This window comes from Pinus tabuliformis, chromosome 2_1 (assembly GCF_031772625.1).
Source record: "Pinus tabuliformis cultivar Carrire ecotype Pingquan chromosome 2_1, CPIR1, whole genome shotgun sequence".
NCBI lineage: Eukaryota > Viridiplantae > Streptophyta > Pinopsida > Pinales > Pinaceae > Pinus > Pinus tabuliformis.
The window spans coordinates 725,899,570-725,916,347 of NC_142299.1; positions in this window are offsets into that span (position 1 = coordinate 725,899,570).

The window sequence follows — 16,778 nt, forward strand, 5'->3', positions numbered from 1 at the left end:
TTTCACAATAGTGGCCATATAGAATAAAATTTACAATTATTTAAAATATTTTGATAAGATTGCAGTATCTCAGCTACCTATATAATTTAAAATGTTTTAAGCACATTGAAAACTTCGTATGACTTATAATTTTTTCCCTTTAAAGTAATCCAGCTGAATAGATTTATTAGTGTTTCACTTTATTTGAAAAGTTGATAAAGAATTAACGATGATGTCAGTGTCTTGATCTCTATGCAAAGGTTTTTTAATGTCATAATGACTTTGTACATATTGTTAAGAATTATGAAAAGCAGACCATGCCCATAGAAGTTTATAATGATAACAATAATGTTGATTTATAAAATTTTGATGTGTCTCATTCCATTTCTCATAAATCCAAAAAAAATTGTACACAATCATTATAACATATTTATATGGTGCTTAGTTTTTTCGGTGTGAAACTCTGACATGTCTTAAAAGTGTGATGGTTCTCATTCCATTTCTCATAAATCCAAACCATCTATACAAAATCACTGTGAACATCTTTATATGGTGCTCAGTATTTTTTTACAGTATGAACTCTGAAATGTGTTAAATTTATTTATGTTTCTCATCCCATTTCTTATAAAGCCAAACAATCTGTACGCAACCATCCTAACATCTTTGTATGGTGCTTAGTTTTTTCTAGTGTGAAACTTGACATGTCTTAAAATTTTGATGGTCCTCATTCTATTTCTCATAATAATAATACATACAGTTAACACATAATACATTTCACAATAGTGGCCATATAAAATTCAAAACAGTTAACCATTTAAAGTAATTCACTAACCACTTAACTAACTTAGGGATACCAAATTTCCATATGTATCTTATTTATTATAATGCATTACATTTTTTTATATAAAAAAAAAATATTTCATGCTATACTCAATGTAAACTAGCTAATATACCATTCAAGACAAGCTTGTTCGCGAGAGTATATTTGCAAATATTCAACGTTGATTTCAAAGATTTGACAGCGAGGATATTTCTTTCGCAAATTGCAATTGCTATATCAAGTAAATACATATATTATGTAAATTCAATAACAAGGTAAATTTAACATTTATTTCTAAGATTCAAGCTTGTAACTTTCTCCAATCACAACTTGCTGGAATGTTTAGCCTTCAAAGTAGCAAGCCTAGTGGGTTTAGTGAGAGCAATGCTAGTTGAGCATATATGCTCTATGTATTGTTTGCGTGACTTGAACCCACGTGCTTTCAAGTCCTTTGGCGTGATTTTGGTCCTTTTAACCATAGCATCAACATTTATCTTTTTTGTTTTCTGTGGAAATTAAAACATTATCAATAAATATCAAAATCCACATAGATATAATGAAAATATGCGGACCATGTAACGAATATGAAAAGACAATGCATTGACTAGCTATCAACAAATATCAAAATCTATATAGATATAATGAGAATATGGGGAAAATGTAACGAATATGAAAAGAAAATGCATTAACTAGTCATAAAAATATATGTCAATGTTATTATGAGCTAAGATATGTAGTATATAACTTACCTCTCTTAATTTATCTTGAAGTCTAGGTGAATGCCGCAATGGTTGAGGAGAATGTGATTTTTGGTGAGTATCGTGTCCACCATCATACATGTGCAAAGGTGTTTTGGGAAATGTATATTCATTACTCTGAACATTAGATTATACATAGATATAAGTATGAATCAAATAAAATTAAATGTAAAAATATGCTAAATTTACAAGAGTATAAATAGCTTACCTTGCATTGTGACATTGGACGTGAAGATGGTTCTAGCATTTGAACCATTTCATTTCCATTCTTCTTAAGACTTCGACAAGGGGTTTTCATAGATTGTGATGGTTCCAAAGGGAACACCTGCACCATAAATAAGAAATAACACACACACACATAATCAAAACAAATCAAGGATAACGATATATAATACAAAACATCCATTTCTCATCCCATCATTATGGTAAAACATAACAATTTATATATTAATGTTTTTAGTGGAATAGGTTATATGGATTAAAAACTTACTGGCCCAATAACCCCTTGAAAACCTTGAAATCTAGGTGAGCGGCGTAATAGTTGGTGGGTTGAACTTGGGGAATTTTGTTGATTCGGCTACGCATATCAATAACAATGAGTATAATCAATATAAATATTATTTAATGTTAAAATGTCTAAAAAATTAATATAGGCAAAAAAATGGACTCAACTGTGTTCTCATTGTCTTGATTAGTTTCATCAAAGTTTAATATATAGTTGTGCCCATCTAATCTTTCTTCCCCCACATCATCAGGAACCCCAGTCCTTGCTTTCTCTTTTAAAGCAATGTCTATGCACTTCATTGTCTCCATACGTCTACGAGGTAGACTTTGATCCCAACGTTGAATTTTTTCACAAATCCTTTGCTTTGAAGTATCATTAAGCTGATCAAATGTAACAACTGACTGTGAAAACAAGTTTCAATGAATTTAGTCCACAACAATAAATTAATACTAATAAAAAACATATACAGATAAATACTAATAAATACTTACAGCTGAAAGAATTTCATCATTGACAATATTAATAAAAAAGCATATACAAATAAATACTAATAAATACTTACAGCTGAAAGAATTTCTTCATTAACAAATCTTTTATATGCTTGTTGTCGTGCACGACATAGCCTTGCATCTAAATCATATTGTATTTTGGCATTTTGCCTTTTTACTACACTTGTAGATTTAACCGCCCATGTAGCATTTGCATCTCTTACTCGACCTCTTTGACGTGGAGGAATTTGTGGGAGATTGTGGTTGGTAGCCCCATGATGATTAAGGCTAGATAGCTTAGATCGACTCAAGTTCCCCGCACAATCACCAACATGACAAATGAACAATTGCTTGGTGCCTTTGATAGTTACCTCCCATTCATGTCTATTGTCCTCCATTCGTATATGGCCGCTGGTCCTGGTCCTGGTTATTACGAAATTTTAGTGGACTGAGCAACTGGTACAACAAACATGTTTTTCTATTATTATTTAAGAACAAGTCTGAAACAGAATTAGGCTCAGAGCATAGTAAACTGTTTAGGAAGAAGTCGCTGCCTTTTGTGAGTGGCCCAACATGTCAACATGGTTTTATACTGTCATTTGTTTAAGAATTTTTTTGAAACATAATTAGAACATCATATCCAACAGAAGCATGGAAAGTATAAAACAAATCATTTTCAGCTTTGGCGAATGCTTATTGTTAATTAATAATGGCAGCAATGACCTGCTCCAGTTAGAACCGCTGTGATACTGTTTTGAGTTAAAAACTTCGAGTGAGTGAGTATCAACTAACCATTAACGCGTATGACAACTATGGCCCAAATAAAAAAATATTAAACAGGTTTTTAAAGGGTTGTGAATACAACTATGATCCAAATAAAAAATATTAAAACAGGTTTATGGAGTGTTGCGAAAACAATTTTTGGGTCGATAAAGATTGGAATTAACTACTTCCATAGAGGAATTTTCTGGTTTTTATTAATTAAAATTAAATGATTAAAATATAGTAGTCTGAATTCAACGAGTTTGAATAACCTTTAATTTCAGAAAAGCATCGAAACATATGACCACTATGGTCCAAATAAAAAATATTAAAACTGGTTTTTAAGGCGTCGTGAAAACAACTATGGTCCAAATAAAAAATATTAAAACAGGCTGATAAAGATTGCAATTAACTACTTCCATGGAGGAACTTTCTGCGTTTTATTATTAATTAACATTAAATTTTTAAAATATAGTAAGTCTGAATTCAACGAGTTTGAATAACGTTTAATTTCGAAAATGTTTGAGGTCAGTTGACGAGCGCATCCCAATATTACAAGCCTGTAGACTATAGACCATGCTAGGGCAAAATATTGTAACGAAGAAATCTCTAGAAACTCTTCACACGAATTTACAAAGGAAACAATTTTGATACTAAAATGGAGAAGTTACTGAACATCAGCGGGAACAGAGAGTACACTATGGAATAACTGAAACGCTCCAGCGTTGGCAATCTGATCATCCATTATTTATATAATGGAAAAAGTAATGGAAAAAAATCGCTGTTGTCATGCATTTCATGTGCAAAGCAGAATACCTGTAACACGTTCTTCTTCGCTCTTCGCTGGTTGCAGGGGGTTGCAGGGATTGAAATCGGGCATGTTGATGCGTGGGTAAACGTAAACGGCGGAGACGGCGGAGAGTTTAAGTGCATTAATGGACGGTTGGTGCACTGTCCATCAATTCTCAAACCGGAGGCGGGCCGGCGCCGGAGGCAGGGCAGAAACGGACAGAGGCGGGCAGGAACGGATAGTTCATGAATCGATGTAGGGCATCCATGCATCCATGGATGAGATGGGCTCTCTCGGTTACGTGGACTATAGCATTAATGCTATAGTCCATGAAATAGCACTTGCCGATAATATACTAGTCACATGCCTACATCCAACTGCTAATGCTGGGTTTTGGTTTTTCACGTACCGACATCGAACGGCTTACATTAATAGCTTTTCTGTTTTCTTAAATGCATCAACCCGCCCGCTGCCCTTTTTGCTTTTTGTTATCCTGAAATAGAAATAGTGAATAACCGCTCAACAAAGTAATAGTCAAACCAAACCAAAATATAATCTTCAAAATTTAAATCAATTTGAATGATGGCCTACTCCTCATTATGCTTTTTTGTTACCCTCAAATAGTAAGTAACCATTGAAGACTCAACTCCACATATGCAAAATCTGTATATTGAAGACTCAACTCCACATATGCAAAATCTGTATATTGAAGACTCAACTCCATCTGTAACTTTCTTCTCGTGTTTTTGTCTCTGATTTGAGGAATCACAGTATACTACTATATGTATATTATCAATATTTTTCTTATATTTCCTTAAAATAATTTATATCGCTTTTTTTTCTTAAAAAAAACCATTCCAGACTCGACTGCACATATGCAATCAAGAAAAACCCGCACCAAAATATAAGCCTCAGAATTTAGATGAGACGTAGATTAAAATGATCCATTTTACTCTAATCATTATTTTGCAACGAGATATTTAAATAAATCGATTTGGAATTTTAAATGATGTTGGGGTTGGAATTAGCGATGGAATACATTTCTAATTTATTAGCATTAGAATTTATATTTATATTTATAATTTAAATTATATTTTAAATATTATTAAAAAAAATAATATACAATGCACATATGCAATCATGAAAAACCCGCACCAAATATAAGCCTCAGAATTTAGATGAGACGTAGATTAAAATGATCCATTTTACTCTAATCATTATTTTGCAACGAGATATTTAAATAAATCGATTTGGAATTTTAAATGATGTTGGGGTTGGAATTAGCGATGGAATACATTTCTAATTTATTAGCACTAGAATTTATATTTATATTTATAATTTAAATTATATTTTAAATATTATTAAAAAAAATAACATACAATATTTACTTTTAATAAGTTATATCTATATACTTTTTATTGTTTATTAAAGGTTTTATTGCTCGGAGAAGATTATGTTATATTGTTTCACTTTTCCTATCTCTTTTATAAAACATGTTATATATGTATGAGAGAGAAACTATTATTGAATATGCCCTTGTATGTATTAGACTAAATTTTATGACTATAAACTTTTTAGAATGATTTAACATATATCAAACAAAAAGGATTATATTCTTTCATATGACAAGATCTCTAAGTTCAATGATATATGGTCTCTAGTGCACAAGTGGCAATCTTTTTTTAGAGAAAACAATGTTATTTGTCTATATGCAAGTAGCTTTTGGTTTTTATATAGTGCTTAGATTATTAATAAAATCATTATTTTGAGAGATCCTTTTTACAATCAATATAAGAGAAATGTGTAATTTTTTCCATGATCAATTTAGAATTCCAACCTATCTCTTTAAAATAAAAATAAAATAATCAATAAAATAAAAAACAATGTAGATTATAATTAAAAAAATAGACATATTTTTTTTGTTTAAGCTTGGTAGTACTTTCTCTATTAATATTTTATGAACATAAGTATGTCTTTAACAAAATTTGCAGGTAGCCTCAACCTACCCGTAGGAAACCAGGTATGTTGGCCACCTATATGCGTCAAATATTGTCTAAAACTTAAATAAAGTTTTCAAGACAACCAAGGCTACATTTGCAGTGTTATCTACTATAAACTTCAACTTAAAAAATTAAAGGTTAACCGACATATTATCAAAATTATGTTTGAGGCCCTGTTTCACTCATCAGATGAGTCCACCAGGGCTGGGGATTTCACATTCAACCCTGGGATTTCGCTCCTCTCCATGTCTTGTATGCACTGCTCGATCCTGTTCAGTGTGAGATTGTTTCGATACACTTGTATCTGGACTGCATCAATTTCTTTGTGTAGATCCTTCATGCTAGGCTCCGTTATTCTGGCCTCCTCCTATTCCTCTCGCTCCTTATATAGTGTCATTGCTTAGGCCACTATGTTCTTCATAACCCAATACTGCTGAATTGTTTGCCGAAACAGTGTGTGGCGACCTCTGGTGTTCCCAAAATATTTCACTATAGTTTCCCATTCTTCTGTCTCTATTTCCTGATTGGTTATATTGCCGTTGAGCTCCCTCTCCCACTTTGATGTTTGAACTTTCACCTCCAGCGGAGTGCCAGCCATATACACATTTATGAGGGTCTACATGTTTTCTTTCCCAATCTTTCTTCCTCTTTTGTTTGAACCTCTACTGGAGGTTGCTTCCACCACCTTAGTCCTTTTCCCTGCCTTACCTATTCCTTTGGTTCCTCTCTTGCCCGCCTCTTTTCCCTCCTCTGCCATCCTGTCCTCTTTCCTGCTTAGTATTTTTTTTCCTGGGCAACTCACCAGCTCTGGCTTGCCTGCCTTTTCCTGGGCTAGAACACTATAAGGGTGGTGTCGCTGCACACTAGTGCTTATATTACCTAGAACATTAGCAAATGAAAAATCTTTATAAGTCGGAATTATTTTAAACAAAGTGTACTTAAGTTTCTCCGCCCGAGCTTGTCCACCTGCTCCTAGCTTGGAGAATTGTGGTTGCCCTCTTTATCCCCCGAGTTCCCCCCTTCCTTCTCAGAGACGAACATGCTTATGCCTTTCACTTTGGTTCAACAATTCTCTGTAGTTTGTATATCCCAGTTTCCCAATTCCCACGGGGTCTCTCTATTGCCCCTCTCTACTTTAGTTTCCTCCCCTCTCTGCTTATCCCCACCCCAACAAAGAAGATAATGCGTAGCAAAATTAGCAGTTCTGCATGTGTCCCGATTCTGAGTCTTGTTATAGGTATTTTGGGTTTCATTTGAGGGTCCGGACCAATATTCTGTCCTCTATGTTTCCCTCTCCCAGTTGCTGCCCCTGTTTGTCCCTTGTGACCCGTAGCCTTCAGCCAGGTTTGCGCTCAAATCGAGCCCGACGAACCACATCCTCGCTGCTTGGTCCATGATGGTTACAATAATTTCATGCCTCCAATAAGGACTATAATGACATATATAAAGACACATTAAAAGCTAAGTGATTTTAAAGTGGTTTTTATCATCTATGGACTAGTAACTCAACATAAAGGTTGATTAGATTAGGAAGATCATAGCTACAACTAGGTATAGTTATTGAACTTATGTGAACTTGACCCATGTCTCTAAGTGAATAATCATCACGATTAAGTTATAGTCCAAATGTGCACTCATGCTTCAATCATGTAAAATCTATGGTATTATAGGACGGTACCTTATGGTACTTGAACCATTGACAAGAATTTTTTTATATTGCATTTTGTTATTTTTGTTTGATGTTAGTTGATATCTGTATTTTTCTTTAGAATGTTAATAATATCATGTGTTGTGGAGACACTGGAAAATGAATTCTCCAGTTTGAAAAAAGAGGGTAATTGAATGCATACTTTAATTAAGGTGGTCATCTCCATGACCCCTATTAAGGAACTAGATGAATGTGTTCAAGCATAGCTTGGGTAAGAGCTGAAGAGGTGAAATTTTAGGGTGTACCTATGATGGATCGATTTAGGATATCTCATTTGGGGAGAACGAAGGAAGGGTACACAATAATCACACCTCAATCACCTTCAGAGACCATTAATAGGTTTGAGGAATGGAAACACCCTAATTGTAGGGAAAGTTGAGGGTTAGCATCCTATGAATCCAAGACTGATCAAATGGTATGTTGGTAATTATCACTTCTCTTTCCAATGGTTTTAGAGAGTTAGGGAATAAGGGATAATCCCCAATATTGATGCTCGAAAATTTTGATAAAGACTCCTTGGTGGAGTACTAAACATGTAGTGTATCAGTAGGGTGAGAAACCATCCTAGTACAATCACCATTAGATAATAGAAATGAGAGAGTGGAGTCACCACTTGGTTTTAAGGAAAGATCGAGAAACCCCAAGGAAGAGGAAGAGAGGAACAAAAAAGGGAGAGAGAAAGGACACTAAATTAATTAGGGTTTTAATATTAATTAGTATTCTGAGTTTTAAGTTAATTATGGTTTTAAGAAGTAATTAAGAACTAAACAAACGTAAGAAAAACTATGGTTAATTCCCATTCCGTTTTGATGAGTTAATTAAACTATGTGCTAGAAATATAGATACCCATGAACTACAAATTAGTGAGTTACTGCAACAATGACCCAACAAGTTGTTGTTGCACATATATATCTAAACTATTGCAATGTCTCCATGTGAACCTACAAAAACCTTTATGCTCAATATTGTTTCAATTACTTTGAGTTGTTTCCTACATACACCATCTTTTTTTGTTTAAAAATCGCCATTTTATTAGTTCAAAGAGATATTACAAAAGAATGTTTTCTTCCCTACTGGTCTACCCATAGGGAAACCAGACTGGTAGGACAAAGTAAATGATCTTGAGGTTGTGGAGACCTCAGTTATCCAAATTATCAGATAGAAAAAAAAAAAAAGTTCCCAAAATAAAAATAAAAAACAACAAAACTGAGCTTGCGAATGTTTAAAGACTTCGTTTGCAAGAAATAAAAGAAGCATCCTTCAAAAATAGCACACGGTTGCACTTAGCTAGAAGAATTATCTAGTGGCAAACATGAGAAGCAAGATTAGTGTAAAACCTTGACCTTATACAATGTGTGCCTTGACCATATCCTCAGCCACAAACATCTTGACGTTGAGTATAACTTCGGACATGAGCACCATGACCACGATCATCATGACCACAACAACGAGCATCCCGACCATGAGCACCTTGGCCACAATCACCTTTACCATGCGCGTCACGATGACCATATGTTTGAATTTCGTATCCTTTGTTACGATGCCCCTCCCTACGTAATTGAAAGTTATGATCCAAAGAACTGATGATAAATGAACCATGTAGATGGGACACTGATGTGCCAACTACTCTAGCGTGCTAGAATTCTTGACACCAGCCTGAACTCATCACTGTTTGGCCACTAGTGGAGCAAGTAAACTTCCAATGTGAGGTCCTCTACTCACATAGAGTGAATTTCCCTGTGCTTTTGAGATTTCCACATGTTGTCTCTGATAACTGAAAAGGAGATAGAAGATCCTGGGTGATAGAAAAGATAATAGGTTGAGGTTGATCGACCGCCCTAATCCCCATAGTGCCCATGAAAATGAATCACTGTGTTGGAGACAAAATAAGAGGTATAGTGGGATGCAGACACACTAACATTGAGAAACCAGAGAATGCCTAAGGAGGGGCCAGTGGATGTAAACATAGTCACAATGAAAATCAGTGACATGATAATTAAGGGTTGACATATCTTGCAAAAGAGAGGGATAAACAATACAACTTTGGTGTAACCATTGTTGATCTAAATATAGAATATGCCATGCCTCGTGGCAGCCTTCTGCTCACAACTTAAGGTGTCAATCAATGTCATTATAGTTGGCCATCATTTCCTTGTAGTCTAGAGTCGAGCGAGTGTACCTATCCACTAAATCCGTTAATGCCCATGGCGTGCGAGGAGTTATCATATTGTAAATATGCATTGGGATGTGCATGCGACTAGGTAGGTGGCAAGAATCGTCATTCAAGTTGATCATTGGCATGACATTTGGCCTATCGTGGTGGTTTCATGCATACACCATCAACCTAATTACTTATGCAGAGTTCTCTTGTACACTAAGTCTCCAAAATAAATTCCTATAATACCCTATCTATACATATTTAGTTCAAGTTATCCTCACAAAAGGAAATGGTTGCAATTTTGTATTTAGATATGCTCTCAGTAACAATGTAACAAGGAGAAAAAATTATCTTTCTTGCAGGTGTCTCAACGATACATTGGTTGCATGCATCGAAAATCAACATGATAGAAATATGAAGACTCTATCAAAGATCTTCTCTATTGCATTACTAAACATTGAAATTTATACAAAATCCAATCGAAGAATGTACACGGATTCACTGACTTCCATTTACTTCGTATCTAAATTCGCTGACTATCGCCAACTAACACCAACTACTTGCCATCATATGATCACGACAGACGGCTTGTGATTATTATTCTAATGCCTCCCCTTAATCACGACTGTCTCAGCTAAGCTTACAAAAAAACATTTCATTTTTTCCTTCTTGCCAAAGGGTCCATGCTTGTTCATTTTCTTGTGTAGTTTCATCTTCACCTTTCTTTCCATAAGATAGTGATGGAGCTTCTCCTTTCTTGATTGCGGGCTAACACTCTTTGTATTGAACATTGCTACAGGTCCTTGAGACTTATACTTGTCCTTAATGCTTGCAATTTCTTCAATTTTTGTTTCTTCTTCCTCACTGTCAATATCTTCACACTTAAAAGAAATGTTATATTTATATAAATGATCATAAAAAGAACCATATTGATTCTTGTCATCCTACTCTTTGAAGAGATCTTTGCTTCCTTCATCTTTCTCTGCTATCATAGTTGGTTGTTTCATGTCTTCAACCTCTTTAATCATCTTTGTTGTTGCAAACATGTTGTCCTTCATTTGATTTGTGTATGGAGGTGGGAATCTATTCTCACCAAACAACAACTCATCAATAAGATGCTTTTCTTGCATCAGATTGAACCACTCTTCATGAGATACATAATTCTCCTCAAATTTGACTTCATACGTCTTTGCATCGAAGAGAATTTCTTCATAAAAATATTCAGATTCTATATCAATGGTTGTTTCTTCACCCACATATGTTTCAATGTCAATTACAAGCACACATACATCATCCATCATTGCAACCTCAATGTTGCCATCTGCAGTTTCACAATCAATTATGAGATTGAAAACACAATCATCATTTTCAACAACACTACTTTCATCATCTTCAGCTTTCTCACTCCCCTTCATACTGTACTTCATTTAAAGAACATCCCAAAACATTTTTGCATCACATATTTCACCAAATTCATACAAAATACTAGACAAAAAAAATAATTCATCTAGAGATATGATGAGAAGCAATGCTAATGCACCTCTACTTTTATCAAGGGCATTTATCAAATTCCTTGAAAAAATTGACATAAATTTATTGAACCAAGCAATCCCTCCATTTTTATTGCCCAAATTTTAAAACTTTTAGATAAAATTGGAAGCACTCGCAATAATCGCCTCAATATTGCATCAGTCTCTTCAAATTCTTCATGTTGACACAGATATATAGTTGGATTCATGTCTTTGATAAACATTTCATATTTTTTAATATGTGTGTATCAACCCATGAAAAAGGAATAGATAAAAAAAAATAAAAAATAAAAAAAAAATCAAAGGTGGGATCAACCCATGAAAATTATTTAGGCAATGACAATGCTAACTACAAGAACACGGTTGCCACAATAAATGTGGAACACCTAAGGGAGGTATGGGGGAGAGAGATATCTCAAAAGACAAGGAACAATAGGGACTATTTTCCGAGATAATTCACCATATACTTGAGAGAGGATCAAGAGAGGCTAAGGGAGATAAATGAGGGTTCATGGAAAAAACCTAGCTAGGAGATAAGGCGGGGTCCAATGATGAAAAGGGAGAGTGAAGGAACTAGGAAGGGCAAGAGGAGGGAGGTGGGAAAAAGAATACTTGCACTCAAATAAGTGGGGTAAGAAGGGATCCTTTCCATAGAAATGTAAATATAACTCATGAATTGTGGGTTCAAACCACAAGAAACCATCAAAGGTATGAACTAGCTTGGGACTTAGTGTTGGTCCATGGTGAAGTCACCAAAAATCATAAAAGTAACAAATATTTTGGGCGCCAAATTGCTTATTACACCTCAAATCAATGAAATGACCAAGAGCTAGTTTGAGTCCCATAATATCTGAGGCTAAGAAGAGAGGGTTTGTTAATCTAGATTAATGGATTTATTCTTGATTGAAAGGAGTTAGCGTCATGCTTCATATGCTTACCATGTGCCATTACAAAATAAAAGAAAATGGTTCCTTTAGCTTCTTTGGACTAGTGCATGAAATTAAAAGAATGATATTTTCCCAAAAAAAATAGGTTCTTCAACTCATTGTCTCTAGTGAGATAGATGGTCGCATATCCTACAATTTCATTGATTTCCATTTTCAAAATAAAAATGACTAAGCTATGAGGAGTAAGGAAGATAGGGTTGGCTATGAGTTGGATAAGAATCTAGCTTGTAACAAGTAGTAAGTAATCCAAACATCGACACATAATGAGCAAAATAAACAAAAGGGGTAGGGACCTATTGTGCACTTGCATTTGTCATTGAGAGGGAAAAAAAGGGTGAGTCTCCCCAAACTCCGTAATATTTCAATTAAAGTGAAATGATATGGTATGAAAAGTAAAATAGTATAAATAAAAACCTAGATTTAAGATCAAGAAAAAAAGAAGAAGGTATCCATAAAGTTCCCTTACAATTGAATATTGTGGATGCGCCAACTTGTAATTCATTAATCCTCTTTTCTAGGATGCTTGATGAAAATGTAGTCTTCTCATTCCATGTTGCTCTAACCTCCAAGCCATTTAAAAAAGACACAGAGATGGAAAATGAAATGGGAGAAAGTGAATGAAGGAGATGTGTAGGGAAGAGGAGATGCAACCCAAAGTAGGGAGGGGGTAATATGGGCTTAGAAATATTGCAAGGATGCTAGGTTTTATTGCACTAGTCCTCCTCCTTTGGTTTCTCAATGGAAATGTTGTCTTCTTAGTTCTCAACCCATGTTGTTTTAATCTCTAAGCCATGGAGACTAAGACCAAGGGATAAGGTTTCAAATGATGAACAAGGGGATGAGTGAGAAACCCTCATTCAACCTCCATAAATAAAAGGTTCTCTTCATTAAGGAAACAAATAATGGACATGATGTTAAGTAAATGGTGGAGAAACAAACAATGGACATGAAGGAAGTAGAAATTTGATGCAGAAGAATTAGCTCGAAACTATCATTGTATTGTAATAGATATAGGGGGTCTTGTGTTTTCAAGGAAGTTGGATTACTATGTATGTAATTATTAATGTTTTGAGTGGTTAATTAGATAAGCGTGAGGATATTTGTAAATGCTCTCGAATGAAGGAGAACATGAGTGATTAATGATGTTGAGAGAGTTAGAAATCAATTGAAAGTCTTGGACTAGAAAGTGGTTTCATGATTTGAAGAGCTAGAGAGGACTCTTAGGGATAAGTAGAAGTTAGTTCAATAGATTAAGGATCTGAACTAGAATTAGTTCAACAAAACCTTTTTGTATAAAGGTAACCCTAAAAGGCGAGAACGAGTTAGTCAGTCAGTAGTTAGAGAAATAGCTAGAGAGTAGCTAGTGAGTCAAAGAGTCAGATTGTAAGCCTACAAGCAGGAGAAGAAAGGCCACTGACCAGAAAATCAGGCCAGAGAGAGACTCTTGTGTAAATACTCATTTATTAATACAAATAACTCGATTCAGAGTGTATTGTGTAATTGAATTATAATCTGTGTGTGGCTAGAGTGTTTTTGCATAACTTATGTTGCAGGTGCAGAACAGAGGCGAAATATAGAGAAGCGTAACAAAACAACTTCCAGCTGGAGTGTTGGGTAGAAGTTGTTGAGGCAGCTCCACAGTTGCGATTGTGGGTAGAGTTGTCTTAGAGACAACAATTCTAGCAAGAGAAGTGTTGGGTAGAATTGTTTGTCAACTAGAGGTTCGAGGAGAGAACCATAGAGAAGTGTTACGACTTTGTATACATGGATAGTACAAAAGAAAGCCTTTAGTGTTACAGAGAAGGTGGAGGAACATAAAGGCACGAATGGAGTTAAATTAAGGAGAGAGTTGTGGCGGAACGACGAAGGACCAGAACCTTGAAGGAAGCAAAACCACAGAAGAACATTAAAGAATTGGCATAAAAACCCAAGTGAAAAGAAGAGCGAAGAATGGAAGTGTTGATGCATAGTAGCCGTTGGATCTAGAAGATCAATGGACGAGATTTGTTCATGATGAGCGGCCAGGATTAAGTCATAAGATAGAGCTAAGAAATGAATGGTGGAGATTCAATCTAAGTATTGGCGGAAGGAGAAAGACGAGAATCAATCTGGACCGTAGGATTTAAAGGCCTCGTCATCCAATGGATATCGGGCCGTAAGTTGATCGAGCATTAACCGTAAGGGCGGACTCGAACTTTTATAGGTTGAGAGTTTATAATTCCCATCGGGTTCGAAAAGGCGTTAAACCTCGCGTAAGTGTCCCACCCGACATCATTTTGGACCGTCAGATCAAGCAGATCTAGATCAACGGTCACAAAGCGTCAGCTAGTTTGGTGATTGGGAAAAGACATCAGCCGTCGGATCGAAGACAAGATCGACGGTGGAAAAAGGTTGCTATAAAGGAATTGAAAAGGTGGAACTGAAGAGGTTATAGGCGCGGTTTAATTTTATTTGAAGTCCGATTGTAATCGCATATCACATGCGAGAGGCAAAGGAGGCATGTAATGATTTGATGCGATAGTGTGATAGCCGTTGATCTAGGTGAAAGAAATCAACGGTGGGGAAGGTTGTCGCATATCGCAAGTTGAAAGCTCCGAAGGTATACTCTATTGAGTTTAATGAAGAGTTAAGTTATAAAGTTTCGATAGGGAGACTAATGAAGGGTTAGACTATGGGAAGTCTAATGAAATGTTTCCACTTGAAGATTAAATGAAGGACCTTAACCTTAGCTTATGAAGGGTTTGACCAAGGTGGTCATAGGAATTCCTCGGTCTGAAGAGAATATGCATACTGTGGGTATAGTGGGGTATTAGCCCTGCATCAAAACTGAATTCCTTGCTCTCGTGCATCTAGTAAGAATAGCATTGCGCTAACATTGTGTACAAATAGTGTTGCACTACCATAATCAATTTATGATGAGCCATATGTATATTCAACGAAAAATATATTTATATTAAATTTAAATTTAAACAACTCAAGAAAGAAAATAATAACCTAATTGGTTGTAGTTGGAGTGGAGGTAGCAGGTATAGTTTTAGATGTAAACCAAAGAAAGTAGTGTTTAATAAAAACAAATATACATGAGAATGAGCAAGTTCAAAATAAAAAGTTTGGTTTCTTATGAGATAATGTTGAGTGAAACAGGGCAGCTCTCATCTAAGCAATTGCTATGGTGTGGCTCTCGAAAAAAAATTAAGAAAATGGGAGTAGGTAGATGGCCTAAAGTTTTCCTCAATGAAAGCATAAATGAAAGAAAGAAAACATGGATGAGACAAAATAACAAATGAATGCATAAATGGATTATCTACCTCAATACCTATCCCACAAATAGCAAGGAGTTAAAGAATCTTGTTATGGAGAAGTTTTGCATGAGTATATAGGGAAAAGAGTTGGGTAGAAAGAAGAAGTACTATGTTGAGGAATTCAACTTTAATTGCGATCTCCAACAAAAAGAGTACATTGGGGTTGCTCAATTAAGAACTAAATGACATCAACTTCGGTGTGAAACTAGAATCATAAAAACATTTCATTTTGGAATGTGATGCCATTTAAATATTAATAGTCTCATAAACTATTTTTTTATCTCTTGAACATTAAATCTCATTCATTCACTTATAAAAACAAAATAAAACAATAACTACAAACCAAAAAGCAAAAAAAACCAACCACAACAAAAATAAAATTACAGTAAACAACTGTAAACAACTCTCGACCACAAATTTAAAAATTTTAATCAATTGACCGAAGCAAAATATTCAAAAGCACAAAAATCCGGCCGATTCTTTATATTCCATAAGCTCCGGTTGAAGTTTAAACGTAAAAATTATACGAAGATAAATAAATTTTTTTTAAAAATAATATGTCACATATACCAAGAAAAATGATACAGAGTTATGCCCGTATTCTTAAAAATTTAAGAAATGAGATGCCAAAGTTGTTGATAAATGATGCCAACAATCTCACTCTCTTCCAATTCCTTTTTTTGACATACATATCCTCTAAAAATTTAAATGCAAAGTAAAATTTAAAAACAGGTTAATTATGCGTTGATAATGTAAAAAGTTGAAATTTAATTATCAAAGCAAAAAATAATTATTATAAATTGATATGATTTAAAGAAGAGAAATAATGATTATAAATTGATATGATCAAAAGAAGAGAAGAAGCCTATTACCATATAATTTTTAAGAAAAAGGAAATTCAAAATAGCAATATACATAATGTGAGCACGAAGGTATTATTTGCACAAATAAATATTCAAAAAGCTACAATAACCAAAATCATGAAATTAATATAAACATAAAAAGAAATCAAAACCCTATTTTCATACAATC